General features: G+C 38.4%; 1 protein-coding gene and 1 pseudogene across 1 annotated transcript in view; both read right to left on the bottom strand.

Moving 5' to 3' along the window:
• Positions 1–17,687, bottom strand: part of CRPPA (CDP-L-ribitol pyrophosphorylase A) — a 190,730-nt gene that overhangs the window by 75,328 nt on the left and 97,715 nt on the right. The window lies entirely within an intron of this gene.
• On the bottom strand, positions 10,959–12,255 carry LOC121105879 (annotated as a pseudogene).

Here is a 17,687-nt window from a genome sequence, read left to right as displayed (position 1 = left end):
AGGTTCCACAAAAAGTTAAAAATAGAGCTACCCTATGAACCAGCCAAGTTGGTGCAGGCACTCTGGAAAACTGTATGGAGGTTCCACAAAAAGTTAAAAATAGAGCTACCCTATGAACCAGCCATTGAACCAGTATTTACCCCAACGATATGAATGTAGTGAAGAGAAGGGCCATATGCACTCCAATGTTCATAGCAGCATTGTCCACAATAGCTAATACATGAATGGAGCCGATATGCCCTTCAACAGATGACTGGATAAAGAAGATGTGGTCCATATACACAATGGAATATTACTCAGCCATCAGAAAGAACAATTACCCAACATTTGCAGCAACATGGATGGGACTGGAGGAGATTATGCTAAGTGAAAGAAGTCAAGCGGAAAAAGACAATTATCATATGGTTTCACTCATTTATGGAACATAAGAAATAGGAGGAAGATTGGTAGGAGAAGGAAGGGAAGAATGAAGGGGGGGGTAAACAGAAGGGGGAACGAACCACGAGAGACTATGGACTCTGGGAAACAAACTGAGGGCTTCAGAGGGGAGAGGAGTGGGGGACTGGGACAGGCCAGAGATGGGTATTAAGGAGGGCACATATTGCATGGAGCACTGGGTGTTATACGCAAATAATGAATCATGGAACACTACATCAAAAACTAAGAATGTACTGTATGGTGACTAACATAATAAAAAATTATTATTAAAAGAAAAATCTCCTTAAGAAAAGAAGAAAATATCCCCATTTGATTGATGAAGAAGCTGAGAAGCAAAGGATTTTATTTTATTTTTTTTTAAGAATAAAATAGCATTTTCCTTTTTTTTTTTTTATTTTTTTTTTTAATGATTTTTTATTATATTATGTTAGTCACCATACAGTACATCCCCGGTTTCCGATGTAAGGCTCGATGATTCATTAGTTGTGTATAACACCCAGTGCACCATGCAATACGTGCCCTCCTTACTACCCATCACCGGTCTATCCCATTCCCCCACCCCCCTCCCCTCTGAAGTCCTCAGTTTGTTTCTCATAGTCCATAGTCTCTCATGTTTCATTCCCCCTTCTGATTACCCCCCCTTTCTTTATCCCTTTCTTCCCCTACCGATCATCCTAGTTCTTATGTTCCATAGATGAGAGAAATCATATGATAGTTGTCTTTCTCTGCTTGACTTATTTCACTTAGCATTATCTCCTCCAGTGCTGTCCATGTTGTAGCAAATGTTGAGAACTCGTTCTTTCTGATAGCTGAGTAATATTCCATCGTATATATGGACCACAACTTCTTAATCCAGTCATCTGTTGAAGGGCATCTCGGCTCCTTCCACAATTTAGCTATTGTGGACATGAGAAGCAAAGGATTTTAAAGATTGAATGTCAGGTGTCTTGTCTTCCAAACACAGGAGTCTTTGGTAAAGGAGACAAAGTTCCCCCATGCATTCTTAGTTTGTCAAGATGTTGCCTTGTAATAAAAATTGTAAAATTAAAAAAAAAGATTTTATCTAACAAATATATGTATCCATTGAACTCCAACGCCTATACTATATTTATAGTAAGATATTTCCAAGTCACTGCTTTTGTTCATTTTAATATTTTACATGTCAATACATCATGTCTTAAAAATTTATATTTTGATTCTGAATATGAAAACAGTTCAGTATTCCATTATTAGACAAAAATGGAAAGGCCTGGGGCACGTGGGTGACTCAGTCAGTTTAGCATCCCGCTCTTGGTTTTGGCTCAGGTCATAATCTCAGGGTCATGAAATCGAGCCCCACATTGGGCTCCATACTCAGCTGGGAGTCAGCTTGAGATTCTCTCCCCGTGGCCCTCTCCCCGCTTGTGTGCATTCTCTCTCTCTCTCTCAAATAAATAACCAAAAAAAAAAAAAAAGGAAAGGCCTCTCATAGACTGAATAAAGTACAAGCAACATTTTTTAAGCATTTTAAGCAAAACCATTAAAATGACCAGTATAATTCAGCTGAACAATACTGTGTGCTGATCACGTCCAAGCTTTATATTAAGGAGCAGCATTTAAAGATAAATGAGATGTGTATTAGGTACCCAAGGAAGTCAAATTTTTTTTTTCTATCTTTTTTTTTTTAAGATTTTATTTATTCGAAAGAGAGAGATCACAAGCACTGGGGATGGGCAGAGGGAGAAGTAGACTCTGCTGAGCAGGGAGCCCAATGCAAAGCTCAGCTCGATCCCAGGACCCTGAGATCACGACCTGAGCCAAAGGCAGTCACTTAACTGACTGAGCCACCCAGGTGCCCCAAGGACTCAAATCTTAAAGAGGAAGCTGATCTATAACAAATATTTTGGAAAGACTATGATAAATGCAACACTAGAAGAATATCTACAAGTAGACCAGGAGATAAAATATTTAATTCTGTGTGAAGGCACTGGAGAGAAATTTCAAAGGAAATTATCTCTGATCTCATTCTAAAGCCTGAATAAAACTGGAAAGAGGTATACCTTTAGGGCAAAAGGTGGCATACAAACATAGAAGTTTTAGACATCTGACAGATTTATGTTTTAGAACAAACATACCCAAGTAAGGAAGACTGCAGGAAGGCCACAAATATCAGTATGCCATTTAGCACCTATTGCCAGGGCAGCTTCGCTGTACTAGAGTTTCCAAAAATTCTAACTTTAACGGTTTGTTAAGGTAATGGAGAAGAAAATAGAACCACCAAATGTACATAGTCTCAAATTGACCAGAATGGTATCTCAGCATAAATCTTCTATTCTGATACACTACTTAACATCACATATTTCTTAGTGTAATTTTTAAAAAAGTATTATCAACATGAGTTATATTTAAGTAAGACAAATGCTAAGCCTCTTCTTTGCACTTCCAACATCTGTACAGACTCGTTTAGCAGTATGTGAGATCTACATACAGTCAACAGAATGCTCTCTTTAACACATGGTCAACTCCCAACGATGACCAGCGATAACCCTCTTCCTGACTCTTTTCAGAGGCAAGATACTGAACACATTTGTGGAAAGCCTTAAAAGTGCTCACAAAATACATGTTGAGAGGAGACCACAGGACAGGTATTTCCTCCTGTGTTAGGTGGTGAAAAGAGAATTACTTGATGCTCTACTCCTGCCAGTCACATGTTGTACCAGCCAAGATGGCAGCAGCCCACAAACTGTATGAAGTCTTTAGGATACCAGTCACTAGAATCAATGGGAAACACAGAAAGTTCTGGGTCAGGGATATATGAAATACATTCCAAAAACCGAGGCTGAGCAATCTTGGCAGAAAGAGTAGCCTGAATTTGTCATTCATCGTATAGACTACTATTACAACTATTTAGGGGGGGGTTTGGTAATTTCTACAATAAAAATTTTATTTTTGCAGTAAGGTCAAAAAAATACATGCTTAATAACCTACTAAATTCTGAATTTCTACCTTTCTCAGTAACACTGATGATGACTACTACTTTTGTGTAAGAGATGGAAAACTGGAAAAAGTAATGTTCCTTCCTGAAGAAAAATCATATAAACTACAAAACCCTAACTTTTTCTTGAACCCACCATAGGTGAGGTCACAAGATGACCAAGTAGCCTTAAATCTAAGAAAAGGCATGCCTCCCCCAAGGACAGAGAGGATGCCATCACCAGCTCACCTACGATACAGCACAAGAACAAGAGATAGCAGATGCCATACAAGCAGGTAAGAAGGAATAAATAGAGAATTTCAACACATTGCTAAGTACTGAGTGAAGGTAACTACGAGAATACAGAACCTCCGGAAGTCACATACTCAATAGGAGTGTTTACACCCTTACAGGCTTCCCTTCAGTAACCTATGACTATGGGCTAATGAATAGCATATTACTATTTGAAGGAGACTGTGACTACATGTACATTCTACACTCAAGGCATACACTAAATGTTCTTAAGTTAAAAATAAATCGGTAAGATAGAATCATTAAAAAATGAGAAATTAACACAGAGGCAGGCAGACATAGAGAAAAACAGAACATATGGAACAAATAGGAAACAACTAGGACAACAGATTTTATATCAAGAAAGTTAATCAGTGTGTAATTGCTGAAAATTTTTATCTTTATCATGGCAATCAGCATGGGGATCATAATAATATCACAGATAACATAACATCCACATACTGATGCTAAGAGCCCCCTGCCCCCTTAAACTTGAAGCCCAAAAGAATGCCAAGCAATAATCCTCCCAGGCAGAAGCTCTAAGGATACTTTTGTCAGAGATCCCCAAATACAGTCCATCTCAAAGTCAAAGTCAAAAAGCTCCACCTACACAACCCACCAACTCCAATCAGTCTCCAACACATAAACAAGACCAGAAAACCCAGATTTAACTGAAACCCAAGACTAACATGAAATGTAAGGTCAAAAAGGCAAAAAATAAAATCTTTTGGAGGAACTCCGCAGTTAAAAAAAGACTTCAGCATGATAAATGAGAAAGTGTTTACACTCATAAAATAGGATGTTAATTAAAAGGGTGGAAAATACAGAAAAAAAAAAAAAAAAAAAAATGACCACAAAGCCCAATGTGTTAGAAAGAAAGAAAGAAAGAAAAGAAAGAAAGAAAAAGAAAAACTAGAAAAAAAGAAAAAGAGTAGGAGAAAGAACCAAGTATTTAAAAAAAAAAATAATTGGGGCGCCTGGGTGGCACAGCGGTTAAAAGTCTGCCTTCGGCTCAGGGCGTGATCCCGGCATTATGGGATCGAGCCCCACATCAGGCTCTTCCGCTATGAGCCTGCTTCTTTCTCTCCCACTCCCCCTGCTTGTGTTCCCTCTCTCACTGGCTGTTTCTATCTCTGTCAAATAAATAAATAAAATCTTTTAAAAAATAAAATAAAATAAAAAAATAATTAAGAACATGAGTTTCCAAATTAAAAAGTCTCAAAGAATGTAGAAGCTAATGGATGATAATACACCAAACCCAATTAACAGCAACAACAAAAGGTCTCCTAAAAAGCAGGAACCCAAATTGGTTGAGACATAATAGCAATAATGAAAATTAGAAAAACAATGGAACATTTTCTCCATAATTTTGAAAATAATCATCATCAATATAAAACTAGACTTCAAGAAAACTTATTTTATCACCTGAGGATAGAATATGGATTTCTACGAACACTGAAGATCTCAACAAAATTTTAGTTCCTATGCACTATTTTCATTCCAAGCTTCATAGGCTTTGCTTTTTAGAGCAGTTCTAGGTTCCCAGCAAAGTTGAAGAGGAAGTCCAGGTGTTTCCCACATGTCCCCTACCCCCACATACTCTTAGCTTCCCCCACTACCAAAGCTCTACACCAGAGTGGTACATTTGTTAAAATCAGTGACCCTACACCAACACATCATCATCACCCCAAGTCCACAGTTTACACTAGGATTCCCTCAGTGTTTCTACATTTTATGAGTTGGCACAAATGTATAACAATGTACATCCATCATTTTGGTCTCCTAAAGAGTACTTTCACCACATTTAAAATTCTCTGCACTCCTCAGACTGGCTTTTTCCCCCCACATAATGACATGCATTTCAATTTCCTCTATGTCTTTCACGTCTTCATAGGTCATTTTTTGCCCCAGATAACATTCCATTTGCTGGATGTACCAGTTTATGTATATACATTCACCTACTGAGGAACATCTTGGTTGCTTTCTGGTTTTGGCAATTATGAAAAAAGCTGGTATAAACACTCACATGTAGATTTTTGTGTAAACCTAAGATTTCAATTCATTTGAGTAAATACGAAGAAGTACAATTACTGGATCATATGGTAGGAATATGTTTAGTTTTATAAGAAAACTGTCAAATGGTCTTCCCAAGTGAATGTGCTGTCCTGCACTCTCACTAGCAATGAATGAGAATTCCTGTTACTCCATATTCTCACAAGCATTAGGTGATGGCATTCTAAATTTTGGCCATTTGGATAGATGAGTAGTGAAAGCTCATTGCTTTAATTTGCATTTACATAACAACATGGGGGTGTGGAGCAACCATACTTATTTGCCATCTGTATATCTTCTTTGGTGAGCTACCAATTGAGGTTTTTTACCCTCTTATTGAGTTTTTCTTTTTCTTGTTGAGTTTTGATAGTTTTAATATGTTTTGGATAAAACTACTTTATCACATGTGTCTTTTATAGGTATATTCTCTCCCCGCTTGGCTTGGCTTGTCATTTGTTTTTTAGGGTGACCTTGGCAGAACACGAGTTTTTAATTTTAATGAAGTCCAGCTTATCAATTCTTTTGTAGATCGTGCCTTTGGCATTTAATCTAGAAAGGTATCACCATACCCAAGGTCAACTAAGTTTTATCCTCTCTCCTAGGAGTTTTCTGGTTTTTTCCTTTACACTCAGGTCTATAATCCCTTCAGAATTTTTGTAAAAGATATAAGTTTGTGTATTCTTCCACCTACTAGACAGTCCTGATTACTGTAGCTTTCCAGTAAGTCATGAACTTGAGTAGTGTCAGTCCTCCAACTTTATCCTTCAATACTGCGCTGGCTGTTCTGCATCTTTTGCCTCTCCATATAAGCTCTAAAATCAGTTTACATCTACACAAAACTTGCTGGGTTTTTCACTGGGATTGTTTTGAGTCTATAGACCACATTGAAAGAAATGACATCTGGGTAGTATTAAGTCCTCCTATTCATGAACACGGAATAGATATCAATTTATTCAGTTCTTTAATTTTGCTTAGAGTTTTGTAGTTTTCCTCCTATGGATCTAATATATACTTGGGCAGATTTTTAAGTATTTTATTTGTGGGGCACTAAATGCAAATGATGCATTTAATTTCAAGTTTCACCTGTTCGTTGCTATTACATAAGAAAGTGATACACTGTTGTTCATTAACCTTGAATTACACAACTTTACTACAATAGCTTATTTCCAGTTTAATTCTTAGTGATTTTCTTCAAAGACAATTATGTCATCTGCAAAGAACGTTTTATTTTGCCTTTCCCAGAGTACTTATTTCCTTTTCTTATTAACTAAGAATTCTAGTACAATGTTAAAAAGGAATCATGAGAGTTCGTTTTTGCCTCGTTGCTGATCTCAGTGGAAAAGCTTCGAGTTTATCATTAAGTATGGTGTTAGCAGGGGTGCCCGGGTGGCTCAGTTTGTTGAGCATCTGACTCGACTTCAGCTCAGCTCATGATCTCGGATTTGGGCCCCGCATTGGGCTCCCCACTCAGCAGGAAGTCTACTTGTCTCCCTCTCTCACCCCACTCGCGTGCCCACTCTCTCTAAAATAAATCTTTAAAAAAGAAAAAAGTATGATGTTGGCTGTAGGTTTTTTGTACCTAATCTTTATCAAATTGAGGAAGTGCTCCCTCTATTCTAGTTTGCTAATATTTTACTATGAATAGCTGCTTGATTTTGTCAAATACTTTTCTTGCATATATTGTAATATTTTTTTTCTTCCTCAGCCTGCAGATGTGATGTACCGTAGCTGATTTTTTATAGATGAACTAGCTTTGAATACCTGGGATAAAGCTCACTGGGCTGAAGTCTTTAATTCTTTACATGCATTCTTCAATTCTACTTGCTGATGTTTTGTTGAGGATTTTTACATTTATGTTCATGACAATGGGCTGTTTTATCATGTCTTTATCCACTTATACTATTAGGCTGGCATCAGAATGAGTTAGCAATCCCTCCTTCTGCTTCCATCTTCTATGAGAGAATATAGAGAATTGAAATAATTTCTTCTTTAAACATCTGTTCGATTTTACAAGTGAGTGCATCTGGATTTCAGGCTATTTTAGGAAATTGATTCTATTTCTTTCATAGACATAAGCCTACTCAGTTTGTCTATTCTCATGTGAACTGGTGGATTGTTTCTCTCACGTCATCATTCCATTTCATCTAGGGTATCGACTTTGAGGACAGGGTTGTTCATATTATTCCTATTTCTATCAGTTCTATGAAGATGTCTCCTATTTCCCGTCTGGGTTAGTAATTTGAGTATGCTCTTCTTTGTGTGGTGTAGTTACTCTACTAATTTTTTCAAAAAGTCAGCTTTTTGGTTTGATTGTTTTCTTAGTTTTCCATTTCATTCATCCCTGCTCTAGTTTTTACCATCTTTCTCTGCTTACTCTGGAATATATTTGCTGTTTTCCTAATTCCCGAGTATGCAGTTTTAGATTTTCAGTTGGATGTTGTTTCTTTTCTACCATGTACATTCAACACCATGTATTTCCCTTTAAGGACTGCTTCTGCTGTATTTAAAAATAAGTGTTTTCATTTGTGTTTAGTTCAAAATATTTTAAATTTCACTTGTGTCTGTGAAGACAGCAGTTTGCCCTGTGGCCTCACTTCTGATGGCTCTAAAAAAGAATTGCTGATTTTTCAATTTGCTCAACTTGTCAGTTGTTTTTAGAAAGGAGTGACAGTTTCTAAGCTCTTTACAGGCATAGGAAAGCAGAAGTTTTCCCCATGCACTCTTTCTCAGGCCATGGTGCTCCATAAAATTGGAGAGTATAATGGGTCAACTGAAGACCTAGGATATAGAAAGCAGGATATCCTAACACAGTAGTGAAGCAGAGTCTCAAGATGATTGCTATGCACAAGGCAGAATGAGAAACCAAGTAAGAGAAGGCCCTGTGCCTCCTCAGGAAGGGGCCTACAAATGGAAAGAAATGCGCAGACGTAGTTTAATAATGAAGAGAATCTCTTTGGAAGGTCTCAGGACAAACTGCCTCTAAGAAGGAAGACCAAGGGACAGAGTTGACACACAGGCTTTCTTTTTACCCTTACTACATGTACACTGTCCTTGTGTATCATACTGAAAAAAATCATGTAACATTTATACAGTATAATGTTATATGAAACGTGAGTATTCCCAAGAAACAGATGTTTCTGAGTTAAGGATTTTGTTTCAAAACACATATATTTCGGGGTGCCTGGGTGGCTCAGTCATTAAGCATCTGCCTTCGGCTACCAGGGTCCTGGGATCAAGCCCTGCATCAGGCTCCCTGCTCAGTGGGAAGCCTGCTTCTCCCTCTCCCACTCCCCCTGCCTGTGTTCCCTTCTCCTCTCTGTGTCTCTGTCAAATAAATAAAATCTTTAAAACAAAACAAAAAACAATATATTTCATACTTTCAACAAACCAATCTAATATTCTGATAATTAAGTTACAGAACATTTAAAAATCTAAACACTGAATTTGAAAATAACAGTTTATGTGTATTACTCTATTACAAAACATGAACTCTGGCATCATAGTAAATAAAAGGTATTTTCAATTTCTTTTAACAATTTGAAGAAATTTGCAAACTGTATATTAAAATGTATAACAATTCCTTAAATGGGTTTGCTGAATTGATGGAAGTATATGTATACTCTCATGAATGTGAGCCCTATTGCCAAGTGTTCAAGAGCATGGACAGTGAGGTCAACTGGAGTCAGTTGGATCCCAGCTATGATCTTTCCACATGACAAGTTGTGAAGAAGGTATTTAAGTCATCTGTTCCTGTTTGTTCCATTTTAAGAAATGGAGAATGAGAATTATTAAAAGGAACAGACACGTGAGGTGTCTGGTTTAGTGTCTAGTTTATGGCCATTCCTTGATAAAGGCTGGATACTGGTTATGAATTTAGATAACTATACAAATCGGGATTTAACACGTAGCCAGAAGCTTTTTGATAACGTCTAATGTTTATGTAAAGTTCTATTTCTTCTGTACCAATATTGGAGTAGCTCTGAACATGTGTACTGATCTTTTCCTTCTGCTTTCCTTTACACCAGTTTCCATCAAGAAAAATGAGAACAAATAGGATTGTAATTGGAAGAATAAAGATACAAAAAAAAAGTGTTTAACTATTATGAATTCTCATATGTGACCATCAGAGTAATGGATTTTCTCTGCCCATTTTAAAGTACTCTGTAAATCACACATAGTTGAAGCTTTCTGTTACTTACATATTCCTTTACTGTTTTTTTCCAGTGTGTAGTAGTAAAGTTTTATGACTAATGCCAAAGTAATAGCTGTCCCACATTTTTCAGTCTTTCTTCATGGATCTTCACCCCATAGTTACTCTCCTCCTCTACCCTTTCTACTATACCATTCTGCTATGCTGCAGTACACTCCAACTTATGACCTAACAGGTTCTTCACCTCCTACATCTGAAGATACACTAATTGCTTGACATCATTCTCAAGCGGTACCTACTGCCTTTCCCAACCACCACCTACTGACAGGGCTTGAAGTCAGAGTCAGCATTCCATATCCCCACTGTTCTTCCATGAAAAAGTCCTATCCTTCCAGAATTTATGCCATCTGGCAAAATCTTCTAGTCTTCATAGTACTATCATCTCTCACTACTTCACAGGCTCTGCAGTTTTATGCACATGGATCAGACTTCCTTTTTATTCTAACTATTGACATTACACTGGCTGAATTCCAAGTTTATACACAAAAACTTTCAGATCCTCTAGAAGCTTCCTTGACCTTTTATCTTCACCTGAACTACTTACTATAATCAATCCTAGAAACTTGGGGTTTTTGACGATTATTGAAAAACTTTAACAGATGCTTGTCGTTTATTGACTTAAAAATTTAAAACAAAGGCTACCATCTTTTATTACAAATTAAAAATGAGGTTCTTAAAAATCCTAACTTGACCAGATATGAAACTATTTAAAAACCTTTATAAAGAGGTATTGAGAAAAATGAGGCATTTTTTTCTCTTTAAACACCTTTATCATTACAAAAAAGAGACATCTCTAGGTAAAAATAATAAAAATCCCACGCTGTAGAGATAATACAGATAGTTCCATATATCTGGTCAATGGGCAAAAAGCAAGGACTTAAGGTCTTCAGCTCTGATCTTTTGTTTATTTCTCATTGCTGGAATTTCGTCTTCATTCCTTCGTGTTGGATGACTAACCTGATGATGGTAGAGATGGTAAAAGCCTGCATTTACTCAGCCCGGCCCTGCTCAGCCTCAGGACCTTATTCTCAGCTGCTGATGGGTTGCGTTTGTCTCTTTGCCATCTCGTGGTTTAGGGTTTTCTGGGCCTCTGCATCGTAACTGAAGTTGCAGCAGTATGGACACTGAGGTGGCTGCTCACCACGGGTCTCACCTCCTTGATTTTCCTTACGTTCTTCGTTGCTATCCTCTCCAGGTTGTTTGGTGAGAAGCCCCCTGTGGAATCTTGGTCTATAACCCCGATACACATTCTGTCTCAGTGGTCAATCTTGTTCTCCCGCACCCTGGTTGTGAGCACCTTCCATCACTTCTCCCTGCTCAACAGGGCCGGAATACAGAGGCGTGGGCACCCATAGGGTCTCCGCCGGTAGTAGGGTGATAGAACCTGCACTGTGGGAGGCCCCCGCGTTCGGGAGCATTCTCCTATCCCTCGTTCTGCCCCCGGCTTTCACTCTTCTGGTAATTCCGCTGGTAACTGTGTGGCCGACCACTGCCACATGGATAGAGTCTCTAACGGTTCCAGTCTGCTGCATACTTTCTGCCTTGCACCGGAGCTCCACCAGAGCCTGTCCCATTTGCTGCCTCTGCACCGTTTTCTGCTTCACCATTATCCAACTCCACCATCTCTCCATCTCCTACCCTGCGAAGGTACTTCCCAGGTTCTTCTTGATGGCAGTTTGGTGCACAAACACATCTTCCTTGGTGTCCTTCCTGATGAAACTGTATCTGTTCCTTACACCGAACCATTTTACTGTTTCCCAAACCTTCATTGGGATCACTTTGTTGTCCCTGCTGCCAGACGCCGGCACTCTCCGCACCACAGCCCGAGCTGCCAGCCTTCCTGTGGGCAGTGCTGACCAGGGGCGGCAACAGCAGCTGGTGGGTCCCCGCCTCGCTGCCCAAGGTCACAGTGACAGTGACCTGGCCAGCTGCTGGGAGGCTGCGGCTCCTCCCAGGGTGTGAGGGTAACTAGCCTGGAATTTGCTCTCTGCTCCCCCTACCGATTCAACCCTGCAAACTTGCTTTTATTTTGTCCCTTTTCCCTTACCTGCTCCTTTATTTCAATTGTTTTTGTTTTTTCTTTTTTAATTCAAGTAGGGCAGACACAAAATGTTACATTAGTTTCAAGCACACGACAGTGATTTGACAGATCTATACATTATGCTCTGCTCATCACAAGCGGAGCTACCATCTGTCCCCACAGGACACTATTCCAATACCACTGACTATATTCCCTATGCTGTACCTTTCATCCTAGTGACTTACACATTGTGTAACTAGAAGCCTGTGCCTCCCATTCCCCCTCATCCATTTTGCCAGTCCCCCATACCTATCCACCTCTATCTTTGGTTCTTCTGACATTTTTAATTTCTACAACACAAATCTCTGATCAGAACCTCAATCTATCATTTCTCTTACTCTCTTTGCACATTAAACTTGCCCTTTTAACTCACTGAGGCATCCAACACCATAAAACTACCATTTGATCTTGGTTGGAAACCTCCAGTTTCTTAGACTGTCCTTAAAAAAAAAATCAGGGAAGTACAACTGAAGGCATTAAAAACTTATTAGTAGCATCCTAGGTGCCTCCATCCATTATCTATCCACTAGATCTCCTTTATGAACTCCGACTATTATTTTTGATTCCCTTTTCAATTTTACTTTTATCAGTTTTAAGTGTACATGGTTTGAAGAACCAAATATCCCTACAAGATTCATTGTAAAATAGTTCACCTCGTCCACTTCACCGTAATGTGTCATCTCCAGATGCAATTATTTCTCCTTCTTTCAACTGATTATTATTCATTTCCATGTTTAACAGTCAACAATTGCAGGAGAACAAAGATAAGATCTCGGTGGCATGTAGTAATAAGCTTCCATCTCCCTCACACAGCTGTGGGTTAGCTGCGACAACTGCACTTCTAGCTGCAGTGCTGAGTTGGCTGTAGCAGCTCTGACCTACTGGTCACCCTCTGCAAGACAAACTGGAGGGGCTGCAACCAACCAGTGTACGCCTAATGGCAATACTAGAACCACAGGAGGGGAAGTCCAACAGCAAATCACATTTAAGCCTCTGCCTAATCATGTCTGTGAAAAATCCCAAAGCAAGTTAGAAGGCCCAATCCAGAATCACCAACCAGAGAAATATACTTCATTCACCAAGAGGACATGGCAAGGGCACATGAGTAGAACAGTGTCAGAGGACTGAAAAACTGGAGTCAACTAACCTACTTACCACAACCTATCTCTGAACATACTTGTGAACATACTCTTCATCTTCTGAAATTTTGGCCATCTGTTGAAGAATTAATTTTGTCCCCCCTCCTTCCAACCTCACCACAATACACACTAATACTTACTGTTCCCCATCCCTTCAACGTCATAATTTTGGTTAAACCAGTATTGAGTGTTTACATCACTATGTAAGCATTCCTCCCAGCTAAGTCATAGATTAGAATTCCTTTCTTTCACAAGACTTTGTCTTCCCTGGAATTAGAACTTATCTTCTAAACTAAGTGTTTAGTTTTCTATATACTTAGGACTCATTCAACAGCTAATACTGAGGTATTTGTTTAGTTCTACTCTCCAGATGTTTAGACACAAGGCACTTCACCAATTTTATATTCCTGAAGTAATCACCCTTGGAGTCTTCAGAGCTTTCTGTCCAGTTACACAACTATCATTCTAAAATCGCCCTATACCATCGTTGTGGGGATAATCTACATCTCTCTGCTGTCATGCATCCATTCTCTTCTGTATCCCATGTAATCTTTCTTGAATGATCACATCATTTTTACGGAACAAATCCTCTAATAGCTTTCTGAGAAAGGGAGCCTAAGAGTTATGTTTTTTTTTTTTTTAAGATTTTATTTTTTATTTGACAGAGAGAGCGACAGCCAGTGAGAGAGGGAACACAAGCAGGGGGAGTGCGAGAGGAAGAAGCAGGCTTCCAGCAGAGGAGCCCGATGTGGGGCTCGATCCCATAACGCCGGGATCACACCCTGAGCTGAAGGCAGATGCTCAACGACTGAGCCACCCAGGCGCCCCAAGAGTTAAGTTTTTAAATCGCTTTTTACTGACTCATTTCTTTGTCATTTCCTCCCCTTTATTTTCTCTTTTTTGACAATTTTTGTTATTGAGTATTGGCTCTCTTTGATTGTACTTCTAATTTTCTCTTCTTTCCTGTATTTCATCCTTTTGTCCTTTGGGAAAGCATTTCTCAGATTTGCTTTTATCCCAGATCTTTTATTCTCTAAATGTTGTTTTTGTTTTTTTTTTTACCACTGTGAACTTGTTTCCTGTTTACAATAACTTGATCTTTGTAATGACATTAACTTTTAAAACCTTTCTCTTTCCCAGCCTATTTGCTGCATCCTCCGTGTTACTCTTCCCTGTTTCAGTCTCTATCTTCCACAGGAAGTGCATTCTTTAGATGGCCCAGTAATACTTGTCAGCCTCTAAGAGTGGAAGATTCAAAAGCTATTAACCAATGGGGGCAGAGTTGTAGTTTATGAACAGTAAGCTTCACCATAGTGTGATGGGGGTTAAGATGCTTACAGGGGAACCTCTGAAGTTAGCATTTTCAGGTCTTTATTTTTAGACTGGACAGATTCTCCAAACAAAACTCTTCCAATTTTCAGCCAAGAGGGAAAGCAAAGTCACCAAGATACCAGCTGCTGAGTGGGATAAGGGGCCATGGCTTTCCCCATTCAGCCACTAGTAAACACGTGGTCTGTGAGTCACTTTTAGGCAAGGCACTCATTCCATCAGCTATACCCAAAGTTTTCCCCAGACATAGGAAATATTTCACCCCTCACCTTCCTTTGTTTGGGGGTAGGGAGTAGGTCATGGAGAGGAGATGGTGAGTTATACACCAAACTGCTTCTTAAGTAGTTTCCAGTGAACCCTTCATATTTTGTACCCCCTTCACTCAGTTCTAAAGGTGCTGCCAGGCCCTCAACTTTTGGGGAACTCTATTGTAGATAATTTTAATTCCTAGCTTTCCCTACCACTCTTCTAATTGAGCCTTCTCAGATTTAATGTGCCAGTTACTTACTAATTCACCTGCTTTCTAGCTATTTGTTTACCATTGTCCCCTTATTCTCCTTATTCTGTGGGTCTATATTTTTAATCACTTTCTAGTAGCGTTATTTTTTTATTTTAAAGATTTTATTTATTTGTGAGTGAGCAACCACGGGGTTGGGGGGCAGGAGAGGGAGAAACTTCAGGGAACCTGACACTAGGCTCTATCCCAGGACCCCAACACTATGACCTGAGCCAAAGGCAGACACTTAACTGACTGAGCCACCCTGGCACCCCAGCTTTCTAGTAGCTTTAAATTAGGTTTCAGGAATGATCAAAATTATCTAAGTGTCCAGTCAGTTATCTTTACCCAGAAGCTGGAGTATGTGCATTTTAATTTCAAATTATTTTCCATAAAGGTGGTTTCAATTTATATTCCCATAAACAGTATATGCGAATGTAACAAAGTTGTTAACATGAGGTAAATGAATAGGCCTCAGAGGGACTGAAAAACCTCTGAATAAAATATTCTGTGTATAATGCGGTTATTTTTCTGGGAAAGGATTCTACAAGTTTGAACTTTTATAACACACATCGAAGTTTGGATCCATTGTTTTATGGTAATCATGTCATGGTCCATGGCTACAAATAATCCAATTACCTATCTATCCTTCCAGCTTTAACATCATTCATAGTATTATTTTTGCAAGGCAGCCTGGGAAGTTTGCCCAACAAAGAACAATATATACATTAGAGAAAAAAATCAAAGGCATGCTTGCACAGGTTTCTCACTCTGCAGTTACAGAGCCATGCTCAGAATGTTTCAAGTAGAAACAAAATAGCCTATCTTACAATTAGGTAAACAATGAACACCTGCATTCCATTTATCATTTGAAAATCAAACTTTAAGCATTTTGCATACATTTACATTGTTTGAATTATGCAATGCATTCTAGAATTGCAGGACAGACAGTTATCCAAGAAGCTTGGTTCTTACAATTTATCAGATCATTTTATGAATAAATAAGCAATTTCAGACTAAGCCCATATGAGGCTGATAATAGAGAAGCAACTCTCATGCTTCAGAAAACAAAGCACAAATGACCTGGCTGAGGACAGGATTTCTTTGTGTATAAGTTTTTAAATGATTTTACATAAGGTTATACTCCTCATAAAGTTACATATAGTTCAAGCACCTATCAACTGAAAAACAAAAGTGTCACTTTATTACATTTTTGCCAACCTTACCCAAAGGAAATTCTTTATGAACTTAGAGACAAATACTAGCCATTCGTATCAGTTGACTACTGCCTAGAAGATGTTATTTCCTGCTTGGCTTTCAAATAAATGGGGAGAAAAGTTAACATGGGAAAATGAGTTTCACCAGTAATTCTAAAACCCTATTTTTAGCCATTCTTTTGACCTTCACAATCAAATATTGTCAAGCACTATTAAAAACTTTCACCAGGATATTCTATTCTTCTCTCTTATGGACCATCTTTGGAAAAGTAAACTGATCAAAAGTTAGTGATAAAATTAAGATTAGAATGTTGCCCAGAAACACATTGACTGGACATACTACACATGCATTCTCTAGTCCCAATATAAACTAAGGGAAAAATGGAAACCCTTCAGCACTATCCAATCCCAGACACAAGGCAGCTTTAAATTTATGCAGAGAGAACTTTAAAAGGCCGATTTCAGAATGTCAAGAGATCATGATTATCTGAAATAAGTCCAGGAAATAGAAGGGAGAATCCAAAGCCACATGTTATTCCAGTAGCTACAGGATTGGTGACATTGTTACCCAACCTGAAAGATGTAGAAAAAAAGAGTAGGTATATTGGTTAAGCTAACGGCATCAGTTAGATTTAAGTTACCTGTAGGACATCTAGTAAAAATACTCCTAAGAAGTTGTAAATATATACCAAACATTCATGGGGAAAACATGAAAAGGAATGATCAGAAAAACTGATATACATTTACGAAGCAAATATTTATGGAAAATTTACCAGGCATTAAATACATTAGGTACTGAGAAGGAGGAGAAAGGCTGGGGAAAATCACACAGACAATTTTAACACAAGGACATCCCAGGCATATCAGAGGTATGTTTCATAGGCTGGGAGAACTGAAGAGAACCATCTATCATTTCAAAAGATTATTTTTTTTAATCGGCACATTGTGGAAGTTGCAGAAAATTTAACCAGAGTTCAGTGTAAGTAATTAAAACTTTAACAATTGACCAGAAGTACAGTTTTAAAATTAACCCACCTTTTTTCTACACAACTTGCCCAGTAGCATCTTTCTGGCTCACTCCTTGTAATAATTTAGCATCTTCAGCCTTATCTCTAGTTTTCTCCTATTTTCCATGACACTTTAACACCTTTACAAGTCTTTCACTTTGCAATTTAGTTCTGCACTAAATTAGTTCAGCACTAACTCTTAACTGACACATTACCTATGAAACTCTGTAGCTTTTTTTTACGAATTGAGTTCTTTTGGATCTCTATCCCAATACAAGTCATAACTAAGAGTGGGAATTAAAGTTTCCTGAAGATAAGGCACTGAGGTAAATATGAACCCCCAAAAAGCTATTTGGTGGTAAGATGGAACAAAGACTGATCCGTACAATAGCATGACTATATCTCAAAATCATTATGCTTTCCTGTAATAAGCCAGACACAAAAAACTACACATCTATGATTCCTTTGTAGGACA

This window comes from Ursus maritimus, unplaced genomic scaffold (assembly GCF_017311325.1).
Source record: "Ursus maritimus isolate PB19 unplaced genomic scaffold, ASM1731132v1 scaffold_3, whole genome shotgun sequence".
NCBI classification, from domain to species: domain Eukaryota; kingdom Metazoa; phylum Chordata; class Mammalia; order Carnivora; family Ursidae; genus Ursus; species Ursus maritimus.
Note: the sequence above shows the minus strand (reverse complement) of the source record. Positions and strands in the feature narration are given on the sequence as shown.